At 41.3% G+C, this 12382-nt stretch overlaps 1 protein-coding gene across 2 annotated transcripts in view; it reads right to left on the reverse strand.

Moving 5' to 3' along the window:
• CENPF (centromere protein F) overlaps positions 1 to 1884 on the reverse strand; it is a 58715-nt gene extending 56831 nt beyond the window's left edge. For both annotated transcript variants that reach the window (XM_068541435.1, XM_068541434.1), the window contains exon 1: positions 1788 to 1884. The gene's annotated coding sequence lies outside the window, so the exon portion shown is untranslated. The remainder of the gene's footprint in view (positions 1 to 1787) is intronic.
• Between the last annotated feature and the right edge of the window lie 10498 nt (positions 1885 to 12382).

The raw sequence follows: 12382 nt of genomic DNA on the forward strand, positions 1-12382 counted from the left end.
AATGCTTTTTCATTGGTATACTGATGCCTATGGCACCAAGACAGAAATGGCCTACCTCTTTCTCAGACATATCTTAGAAAATTTAAATCAGCTGGGAGAAAAGTATGGCAATTATTCTTTATTGATTAGCCTTTAGAACTTAAATGAAAGAAAAAGCATTCATTTTCCAGTTATTTTAGCAACAGGATGAGAATCCGTTTTTTACTAAATGAAGTCCACAACCATTTTAGCTTAGCGTTTTGTTTCAGTCGACTTTATCAATGAAATTTTTTATCAGAACAATTAATAAATAGTTGATGAAAGTACTAAGCATAATAAAACTTTTTTCCAAATATTAAAAGAGAAGGAAGGGTCTCGGAAAACACATAATTTAGTATCAAGCCTTGGAGAGCTCCCGCCCCACCCTTTTAGTTCTTTGAACACGACATCTAAACTCCATTCCCATTTACCCAAAAACTACTTAAAGGAGTCTCATGCTGCTCCGCCAACAAAGGACAATTTACACTGCCCCAATAGGCTACTCCTTCTATTCCAAACTAGCTTGCTCATTCAGGGGTTCACGGGTGGGTGTATCATACCTCAGAGGCGCACAACTACAACTCCGAAACAATTCTGCCAGCCACTGAAATCATGACATCCATAGGCCATAGCAAACAAAATATTAAAAGGAGCAATTTAAAAAGATGACAGAGATGATGGAAATAAACAGAAGGAAGACTGGCAAGTTAAACGCTTTTCCATTTCCTAAGTCTAAGATACAGCAACAAATAAATGGTTAAAGCAATCACCAGACCCAAGCTAATTTTGATTAGAGGGGACTTTGACAGATTAAGGCATCAACCATTCAACAAGCTCTATGGAGCCACTGGGAGAAAAGGACAAAAAATGCAATCCTCTAAGATGTGAGGGGCAAAGGGATGGGAGTGGGGGGCGGGGGTGGGTGATGAAGAAAAGCCCTGGATATCGAGGTTCCTGCAAAAAGGATCTGCAGGACTATGCTCCTTCCAGAAAATGCTCTTTGTCTTAACCGTGGGGAGTACACTCTCCATGCCCGAATCACTCAACCCCAGAAAGTGCCCGAGAAAGGTCTTTTGTGACCGTGTGACTCGCCCACCCCCGGCACGGCAGGCCCGTTTTGCGCTTTCCCTTTATCAGAATTCCCCATCTCCACCAAGAAACCCAAGTTCCCGCCTAAAGTGCCACCGCGGAGCCCGTGAATGAAAACTCTGCCTGCTCTTCTAGACCAGGCTCAAAGTCATTTATTTCTGAGTCCTCATACCAGAGCGGAGCCAGGAACACAGGCGCAGCCAAATAAACGTGGAAGGCGAGAGAGAAATGCTCTCGCAACTAACAACAGGCACACCAACCCGCTGCCCGGATCAAAACCCTCAAAACTAAAGTTTGCATTTCCTCCACGCAACAAAGGACCGATGTCCAAATTTCAAATAGGCGCGGAAGGCTGCTAGTAAATACCTGCTGATCTCCCAAGTCTTTTACCTTACAAAGGAGGACATTGATCCTCCAAAGGGCGAGCCCGTGACCGAGCAGGGCCTCCGGACACTAGTGCGAGCCCACTTTTACCAGGAGCAGAGGGGGGCCGACACCACTAAGAACTTGGCCCGGGGCCGGTTCCCCAGTTCCGTCAGGAGGGAGGAGGCGGCGGCCCGCTGCACCTTCAGTGCCTAGGAGCGCGATCCCACAGGCATCCCCGCCCAGTAACCCCCTGCAGAAGGCCAACAGCTCCCTCACTCCCGCCGCCAGAGCCGGGACCCAAGCAGAACGCTCACCTTGCTGGCAGAGAAGGGAAAACAACCCTTCAGAGAGTCGGGTCCTAGTACAGCCGCCGCGGGCTGGAACACAGATTCCAATTCAAACTGCCCGCGACCGCCACCCGTTTTCGATTCGCTCGCTTCCGGCCCAGACCAAACTCATCTCAAAACCTATTGGTCATTGTCAGCAGCTGTCAGCCAATCCGCTTCTGCGCACTCGGACTGCCGCCTTTGATTGGTCCTTTAGGATGGATTTAAAAATCAAGCCACAAGAGCAGAGCGGCCGGTGCTGGTGCTACAGTGTTTTTTGTTGTTGTGGGGAGGCGGAGCCCACGTGCTGTAGCTGAGGCTGGGAGGCGTTATGAACCGCTCTTTCCGCAAAAGCCAGGGAATGGGCCGACTGATTAGGAGGGTGAGGCCTATCGGCTACAGCCCGCGGGAGTGCGCTGTCTGGTGAAAACTCAATACTGCACACACATATCTACTTATTTATTAAATATATAACTTAGGACATAAATACTAAGTACTGTGCTGCCATATGTTCTTCATCCCGTGTCATTCTTAACAATTCTTTGAGGAAAATATTCTTATTTTTATTTAAAAGTTAACTGAAGCACATAGAAGCTAAGTCATTTGAAATTGAATCTAGAACATGCAGGATCTCACTCTTAACTGCTGTTCTCTATTGATCATATTCTAAAGAGGTGATTCTGAACATGTGTTAGCTGGGATTCCAGGGGAGAACACCGTAGCCAGAAGAATCGTCGAAACAGGATGCAACCTCTCCTTTTCTATGAAGCTCACTAGTATTGTGGGTATTTATGTACCCGTTTTATTTCTCTCAACTAAAAATAAGCTTCTAAAGGCAGGAGCAAAACAATGAATTGTTAAGTTAATATATCTCTGATGCTGTTTTCTTCCTCAATAGATTCCAGTCTTTCTGTCTCCCTCTCTTTACCTTTCATTAGACTGTTTCTGCAGCCCCTTACCTTTCACTGAAATTCTGCTCATCCTTCAGTACACCATTCAAATGCCACTTTCTTCTTAAAATTTCACTATTCCCACCCACCCCTTAGAAATAATAATTTCCTAGGCCTTTCCTAGAGCTTGGTTTATACTTCACTTTTAGGATTTTTGCAGTGTCTTATAATAGATGGGTAGATAAATATAGTTATACATATAGATATCTATGTTTATGTCTGGCTCCCCTTCAGACTCAGAAATTCCTGTAGAGTAAAATCTTTTTAAATTCATCTTTGCATCCTTAGTAACTCCCTAGTAATTTTACACATAGAACTTAAAAATAAAATTATCTTGGGAGGTAAAACTGCCAGCTGGAGAAAGGCCTTGTTCTCCAGTCTCCTTGAAGCCCCAAGGAGAGAGGAGGGAGCAGGTAAGGGAAGAAAATCTTATGATCCACTCTTCCTTATCGGTCTAGTATCTGGCTGTTTGGGGATTTGAACCAAATTCTGACGCCAACAACAATTCCAACTATGTTGCTTCCCAGGGTAATTATTCAACTATGTATTAGCTGCCTAAGGAAAACAGAACTAGAGAGACATGTAACAGAGGATTCTCAAGGTTTGAATGAGAAATTTGCAGTTACTATTCTTTCATTCATTACTAAGCAGATGTCTCTTAGCGACCCCTGTATAGCCAAGCTTTGTGCTACACTATTCTATAATAAATAATAAAGAAATACATTCACTTCTTGGACAAGGGAATTATGTGATGGAGACTATTGTAGCAACTTCGGTGATATTTCTGTGACTTCAATTTTATGATTCCCTTCTCCTGCCTCTATTTTTCCCCAGCTTTGTTTTTTTAGGGGAAGAAGGGGGTAAAACCTAACCAACCCAATGTACATGTTTTTGGAGAGTCCATTTTCAGCTCCCTGCCCTTCTTTTTCAAAATCTTCTCCCTCACTGGGCCAGTCCACTCACTCTGGACCGTTCATCCTCCATCTCTGCTTTCTACCTATGAATCAGAACTCTTGAGCCTTTCTAACTTTTCCTCTCCAGCTAAGATGCAGGGCCCATCACAATTTTTAAAGGTTATACTCCATTTATAGTTATTATAAAGTATTGGCTATATTCCCTGTGTTGTACTATATATCCTTATAGCTTATTTATATTATACATAGTGGTTTGTACCTCTAAATCCCCTACCTCTATCTTATCCCTCCCCGCTTCCCTCTCCCACTGGTAACCACTAATTTTTCTCTGAGTCTGTTTCCTTTTGGCTATATTCACTAGTTTATTTTATTTTTTAGCTTCCACATATAAGTGATATCATACAGTATTTGTCTTTCTCTGTCTGACTTATTTCACTAAGTATACTACCCCCCAGAATCCATCCATGTTGTTACAAATGGCAAAATTTCATTCTATTTTATAGCTGAGTAGTATTCCATTGTGTGTATGTGTGTATACAATATACATATATAGGTATATGTCTCATATCTTCTTTATCCATTCATCTGTGGATGGACACTTAGGTTGCTTCTATATCTTGGCTATTGTAAATAATGCTGCTATGAACATCGGGATGCATGTATCTTTTTTTTCTTTTTTATTATTGAAGTATAGTTGATTTACAATGTTGTGTTAATTTCTGCTGTATAGCAAAGTGATTCAGTTATACATATACATACACATTCTTTTTCATATTCTTTTCCATTATGGTTTATCACAGGATATTGAATATAGTTCCCTGTGCTAAACAGTAGGACCTTGTTGTCTATCCATTCTCTATCTGTTATTTATCTATTCTATGCATCTTTTCAAACTGGTGTTTTTGTTTTCTTTGGATATATACCCAGGAGTGGAATTGTTGGATCAGATGGTATTTCTATTTTTAGTTTTTTCTACAGTGGCTGCACCAATTTACATTCCCACCAACAGTGTACAAAGGTTCCCTTTTCTCTACATCCTCACCAGCATTTGTTATTTGTGGTCTTTTTGATGATAGCCATTCTGGCAGATGTGCAGTGATATCTCATCGTGGTTTTGATTTGCATTGCTCTGATGATGAACTATGTTGAGTATCTTTTCATATACCTGTTACCCATCTGTATGTCTCCTTTGGAAAAATGTCTACTCAGGTCTTCTGCCCATTTTTAATTGGGTTGTTTGTTTTTTGATGTTGAGTTATATATTTTGGATATTTACCCTTCTTGGTCATATCATTTGCAAATATTTCCCATTCATAGGTTGTTGTTTTGTTTGTTTGTTTTTGGTTTCCTTTGCTGTGTAAAAGCTTTTAAGTTTAATTAGGTCTCATTTGTTTATTTTTGCTTCTGTTTCCTTTGTCTTAGGAGACAGATCAAAAAAAAATATTGCTACAATTTACGTCAAAGAGTGTTCTGCCTGTTTTCTTCTAGGAGTTTTATGTTTCTGGTCTTACATTTAAGTCTTTAATCCATTTTGAGTTTATTTTTTGTATATGGTGTTAGGGAATGTTCTAGTTTCATTCTTTTACATGTAGCTGTCCAGTTTTCCTGGCACCACCTATTGAAGAGACTGTCTTTTCTCTATTGTACATTCTTGCCTCCTTTGTCATAGATTAATTGACCATAAGTGGGTGGGTTTATTTCTGGGCTTTCTATCCTGTTCCATTGATCTATGTGTCCGTTTTTGTGTGAGTACCATACTGTTTGATTACTGTAGTATAATCTGAAGTCAGGGAGTATTATACCTCCAGCTCTGTTCTTCTTCCTCGAGATCATTTTGGCTATTTGGTGTCTTTTGTGTGTCCATACAAATTTTAAAATTATTTGTTCCAGTTCTGTGAAAAAAGCCCTTGGTATTTTGATAGGATTGCACTGAATCTGTGAATTGCCTTGAGAAATATGGTCATTTTAACAATATTAATTCTTCCAATCCATGAATATTCTTTTGCTAGTGTCCTCAACTCTCTTACCCCTGTTCTCTCAATCTCCCCAAACCTGTATGCATGCAACTCTCCATACCCTGACTAAGAGCACTGTTGCTGTAAAATGAGGCGGGAGAAAAATCCCAGGACTGTGCAGATAGAAGCCTTTAAATGTATAAGTTCTAACTGGGGCCTCAATGCTGCTCCCCAGCCCTTTCTCCCAATTCCAGAATTTCTCTTATCTCCTCTAGCCACCATCTCCACTCAGGCTCTCAGAAAATGACCTCATCTCCTAGTATACAGAAAATGTAAGACATCTGACAGGAACATCTTCTACTTCCTGCCACCCAAATCTACAAATTTGCCAAGACCTAAACCCATTCTTCCCTCCATTTTTCTGTTACAATCATAGGAAATATATTTCTGACTCCTTCTAAGGCTAAACAATCTGTGTTCTGGAGCCCCTTGTTTCTCGGGAACTTCACTCTCAATTATGCACTTGCAAACAAGAATTTTTAACTACTCCTACTTTCCTGGGTCTTCCTCATAGTACTTAAACTACTCAAATCTTTCCCTTTAAAAAGAAATGCTTTCTCGGGCTTCCCTGGTGGCGCAGTGGTTGAGAATCTGAGTGCCAATGCAGGGGACACGGGTTCGAGCCGTGGTCTGGAAAGATCCCACATGCCGCGGAGCAACTAAGCCCGTGAGCCACAACTACTGAGCCTGCGCATCTGGAGCCTGTGCTCCGCAACAAGAGAGGCCACGACAGTGAGAGGCCCGCGCACCGCGATGAAGAGTGGCCCCTGCTCGCCGCAACTAGAGAAAGCCCACGCACAGAAACGAAGACCCAACACAGCCAAAAATAAATAAATACATTTTAAAAAAAAGAAATGCTTTCTCAATCTACATTCCCCTCCAGTGATCATCGTAACTCTTATCACATTTCATTTCCTTTTTAGACTTGACTAAATTTGTGATACTCCTTTTGATCCATTATTTTTCTCAAAATAAACAAATCCATAAAAGTACTTTCTATTAGTGAAAGTTGTCTCTATCTCTAAATAATGAAGAAGTATAACCTATTATTTTAAGCAGCAGTTTATTTTTCATTGTTTCATATTAATGTTTCAGCTATGTGAAGACAAAAAACACTTTACAATTATCCATGTATCTATCTAACTGTAAGATTGTGTCTCCCACTACAATGTTAGTTCCATGAGGAAAGAACCCTGTCTGGGTGGTGGTGGTGGTGATGATGGTGGTCGGTTTGATTTGGAACCAATTGTTTTTAGTATTAGATGGAATATATTTTTCCATCTTCTTATTTGCAACACTTATATGCCTATACAGTTTAGATGCTTTTCTTGTAAGCAACATATGAATTTATTTTGTTTTTATCCATTCTGAAAATCTAGATCTTTTTAAAAAATCTTTATTGAGCTATACACTACATAAAGTACACTTATTTTAGGTGTATAACGGGATGAATTTTGAAAAATATATACACCTCTCTAAGCAACACCAAAATTAAAAAACATTTCTTCATGCCCAAAGGTATCTTTGTGCCCCTTCCCAGTTATCTACACCAAAACCTCCCTGACACAGGCAACCACTGATTTGTTTTCCGTCACTAGACATCAGGGGTCCCCAGCCCGTGGGCCACGGACCGGTACCGTGCTGGCAGGCTTTAAGTCAGAATCCGACACTTATTTTAGTCCACACATGGCCTGCCCATTATTTTATTTACCATTTCCATCTGCACCTCTTTCCCGCACTGCACACTTGTCTCAGTCACAGTTTTGGTAAGCCCACAAGCCAACCCTAGCCAAAATGAGTAAAAAACAAACATCACTGGAGAGCTTTGAAAAGAGGAAAAGACCCAATGAGGAGACAGCAGAAGACTCTAAGACTGCCAACAAAAAGAAAGCTGCATTTAAAAGAAAATACCAGGAGTCCTACTTGAATTACGCGTTCATTGCAACAGGTGATTCACATTCTCCAAGCCCACTTTGAATAATATGTGGCAACTGGCTATCCAATGAAGCCATGAAACCTTCAAAACTGCTTCGCCACATGAAGACCAAGCATCCTGCATTAAAAGACAAGCCTTTGGAGTTTTCCAAAAGAAAAAAATGTGAACACAAAGAACAGAAGCAATTATTGAAGGCCACCACTTCATCAAATGTGACTGCACTGAGAGCATGATTCTTAGTGGCTAACCGCATTGCTAAAGCTAAGAAGCCCTTTACTATTGGTGAAGAGTTGATCCTGCCTGCTGCTAAGGACATTTGTCGTGAACTTTTAGGAGAGGCTGCAGTTCAAAAGGTGGTACGTGTTCCTCTTTTGGCTAGCACCATAACTAGAGGAATTGATGAAATAGCAGAGGATACTGAGGCACAATTGTTGCAGAGGATTAATGAGTCACCATGGTACGCAATCCAGGTTGACAAGTCTACCGATGTTGACAACAAGGCAACAGCGCTTGTTTTTGTGCGATATATTTTTCAGGAGGATGTGCATGAGGATATGTTATGTGCACTTTTGTTGCCAACCAACACCACAGCGGCAGAACTATTCAAGTCCTTGAATGATTACATATCAGGAAAACTGAATTGGTCATTTTGTGTCAGTATATGCACGGACAGAGCGGCTGCCATGACTGGACAGCTTTCTGGTTTCACTACTCGGGTCAAAGAGGTCACTTCTGAATGTGAGTCTGCAGACTGTGTCATCCATAGAGAAATGCTGGCTAGCCGAAAAATGTCACCTGAACTTAACAGTGTTTTGCAGGATGTGATTAAGTTGACAATTAACAATTATTAATATCATTATCAATTAATATTATCACGTATTAAGGTACATGCCCTTAACTCACATCTGTTCGCGCAGCTCTGTGAGGAGATGGACGCAGAGCACACACGTCTTCTCTCACACACAGAAGTGAGATGGCTTTCTAAAGGTAGATCACTGGCCAGAGTTTTTGAGTTATGGGAGCCACTCCAGAGATTTCTTTTAGAAAAACAGTCACCACTGGCAACACATTTCAGTGGCACAGAATGGGTCACAAAACTTGCTTACTTGTGTGACATATTCCTGCTCAACGAATTCAATCTGTCACTTCAGGGGAGAACGACACCTGCGTTCAAGTTGGCAGATAAAGTGGCTGCATTCAAAGCCAAACTGGAATTCTGGGGGCGATGAGTGCACACTGGGATTTCTGACATGTTTCAAACATTAGCAGAGATTTTGAAAGAGACTGAGCCAGGGCCTTCTTTCTCCCAGCTGGTGCATGATCAGCTATCTCAGCTTTCAAAAGAGTTTGAGCATTACTTCCCAACCACAAAAGACCCCCAAACTGGGAAGGAATGGATCCGTGACCCATTTGTGAATAAGCCAGGTGAATCGACTTTGTCCGTCCTAGAAGAGGATCAACTGCTTGAGATCGCAAATGACGGTGGCCTTAAAAATATGTTTGAGACTGGGCTTCCCTGGTGGCGCGGAGGTTAAGAATCCGCCTGCCAACGCAGGGGACACGGGTTCAAGCCCTGGTCTGGGAAGATCCCACATGCCTCGGAGCAACTAAGCCTGTGCACCACAACTACTGAGCCTGTGCTCTAGAGCCCGCGAGCCACAACTACTGAAGCCCGTGTGCCTAGAGCCCGTGCTCCATAACAAGAGAAGCCACCACAATGTGAAGCCCGTGCACCGCAACAAAGTGTAGTCCCCGCTCACCACAACTAAAGAAAGCCCGCGTACAGCACGAAGACCCAACACAGCCAAATATAAAAATAAATAAATTTTAAAAAATATATGTTTGAGACAACTTCAAATCTCCATACGTTCTGGATTAAAGTCAAGGCGGAATATCCTGAGATTGCCACAAAAGCACTGAAAAGCCTGCTTCCATTTCCAACATCCTATCTTTGTGAAGCAGTTCCTGTTACACAACGTAGTGATTCGATATTTCAACACATTTCCAAATGATCACCACAATAAGTCTAGTTACCATGGATGTTTAACTTTTTAAGAAACATCCTCAGTCTTTTCCAAAGTGGTTGTATATTTCACATTGCCACAATGCATGAGTGTTCTATCTCTGATCCACGTCTTCACCAACATGTGGTAGTCAGTCTTTATGTCATTCTAATTGGTGCATGTATTTCACACTGGATTTAATTTGCATTTCTCTGATGACTAATGACATTGAGCATCTTTTGACATGCTGATTATCTAGTTGTATATCTTGTGAAGTACCTATTAAAATATTTTGCCTATGTTTTTAATTAAGTTGGTCTTCTTCGTATGATTTCCCATATATTCTGGATACAAAGCCTTTGTCAGATATATGTCCATTGCTTGTCTTTTCAATTTCTTGATGATGTCTTTCGAAAAGCAGAAACATTTGATTTTGATGGAGCCTATTCAGTTTTCTCCTTTATACTTCATGCTTTTTTTTGATAAGTATCTTATCTCAAATTTGCAAAGACTGTCTCTTCTGTTTTCTTCTGGAAATTATATAATTTGAGCTTTTACATTTAAGTTCATGATCCATTTTGAGTTTAGCTTTGTGTATGGTGTGAAGTTAGGGTTAACATTTACATTTTCCCATATAGAGATCCAGTTATGCTACCACAGTTTGTTGAAAAGATTATCCTTTCTTTATTGAAAGGAACTTTGTTGAAAATTAGCTGAATATACAAATATGGATATATGTCTACCTCTCTATTCTGTTCTACTGATCTAGATGTCTATCTTTACACCTGTATTACACTGTCTTGATTACTGTAGGCCTTATAGTAAGTCATGAAATCAGGTAATGTAAATCCTCGATTTACATTACGATCTTTTTAAAATTGTGTCATCTATTCTAGGGCCTTTATCTTTCAAAACAATTTAGAATGAGAATATTAATTTTTCTAAAAGCCTTCTGGAATTTTGATTGAGATTGTATTCCTAGGTGACAGATAAATGGCCAACACACTTGGGTTTCACTTGATTTATATTACCAGAAATATTCAAGCATTGGCCCAGCAGAAAGCTGAGAGCCACTACAGTGCAAAATCAAGGCAGGGCCCTGCATTTGGCCATATCATCTGCAAGCCTAATAATACTAGAGATAACTGTGGCCAGTAAGGCCAAGCCTCTGGCAAGCCTCAAGGAGAAATTCATTGCACAGACTCCCTAGCATCCTGGAGCAAAGCCATGTTTCCTCCAGTAGAGAATGACTCACCATTTGAAAAAAGGCTCCTGATGTTCTACTGGCTTTATAAAAGACTGAGCACCTGACCTTGGAATATCAGGTATGTCCATCACTAGCTGAGTATTGTCAGATCCACTAAGTCAGGGGTTCTAGTGGGTGCAGCAGCAAGCCATTCTATGATGGAGCCCAAGCCACAAATAACTTACATAAATAAGTGGCCACAAGTCACCTGTTCTGTTTCACCAATGCTTTGTATCAATGCACATCTATGGTCTCATTGTGGGTTCCCCCAAACAAGCCAACAGAGGAGAAAATGCCTGATCCTCATTCACAGATGGGTTGGCTTAATATGTTGGGGTGTCCTGAAAATAAATTGCTGCTCCCTACAGCACCACAAGGGGGGATTCCAGTGCGCAGAGCTGTGAGCAGAACAGTTGATTGTATGCTTCACATGGAAGAAAAGGTAGCCCAAGTTCAGGATATACCTCTGGGCAAATGATTTGGCTGACAGGTCAGGGGCCTGGAAGGAGCAGGATTAAATTATTAGAGACAGAGTTCTAGAGAAGAGGGTTTTGGGTAGACCTTACAGAAAAGAGAACAAAGAGTTTGAGTCTTTGGGTCTTATGTCAATGCCCTCTAGAGAGCAACCACCATAGAGGAGACACAACCAGATGGACAGGATAATTGGTCTGGTGGATTGCCCAATGGATGCCCTCAGTCGCCCGAGTGCACAATGGTCCCATCATCAGAATAGCCATGGTGTCAAGGATGTGGCTATAGATGGGCCCAACAGCATGGGTTCCCTTTCAAAAAAGCTGGTCTAGCCACTATTTCTGATGCATAATCAACCTGTCATCATCAGACTGACACTGTGTCCTCAGTATCCCAAGTAAAAACAACCAACCAGCTTCTTGATGGCAAGTCAATTGTATCAGAGCCCTTCCTGTCTGAAGGAATTGATACCTACTCCTGATACGGGTTTATCTTCTTTTTCTGCAGTGCCTCTGCCAGAAATACTCTATGAAGGGCCTATAGAATACCTGATAACAGTCATAGAATCCTGCATAAGATTGCCTTGCGCCAAGGGACCTATTTTATTGAGAAATGTGTACATGACCATGGGATTTGCTGGTTCTACCATATCCTACTTTTTTCTGGAAGTAACTGGTCTAATACTGTTTGAGTTGAATTGTGTCCCCCATAAATTCATATGTTGAAGTCTGAACTCCCAGTACATCAGAATGTGACTTTAATCGGAAACAGGGTCGTTTCAAACATAATCAGTTAAGTTAGTTGAGGTCATTAGGATGGGCCCTAATCCAATATGACTAGGTCCTTATCAAAAGGAGATATTTGGACACAGAGACACAGAGAGAACACCCTGTAAAGAATAGAGTTACGCTGCCACGAGCCAAGGGACACCAAAGATGGCTGCTAAATGACCAGAAGCTAGGAGAGAGGCATGGAACAGAGTCTCCCTCACAGCCATCAGAAGGAACCAATCCTGCCAACAGCATCTCAAACTTCTAGAATCTGGAAA

This window comes from Eschrichtius robustus, chromosome 3 (genome assembly GCF_028021215.1).
Source record: "Eschrichtius robustus isolate mEscRob2 chromosome 3, mEscRob2.pri, whole genome shotgun sequence".
Taxonomy (NCBI): Eukaryota; Metazoa; Chordata; class Mammalia; order Artiodactyla; family Eschrichtiidae; genus Eschrichtius; species Eschrichtius robustus.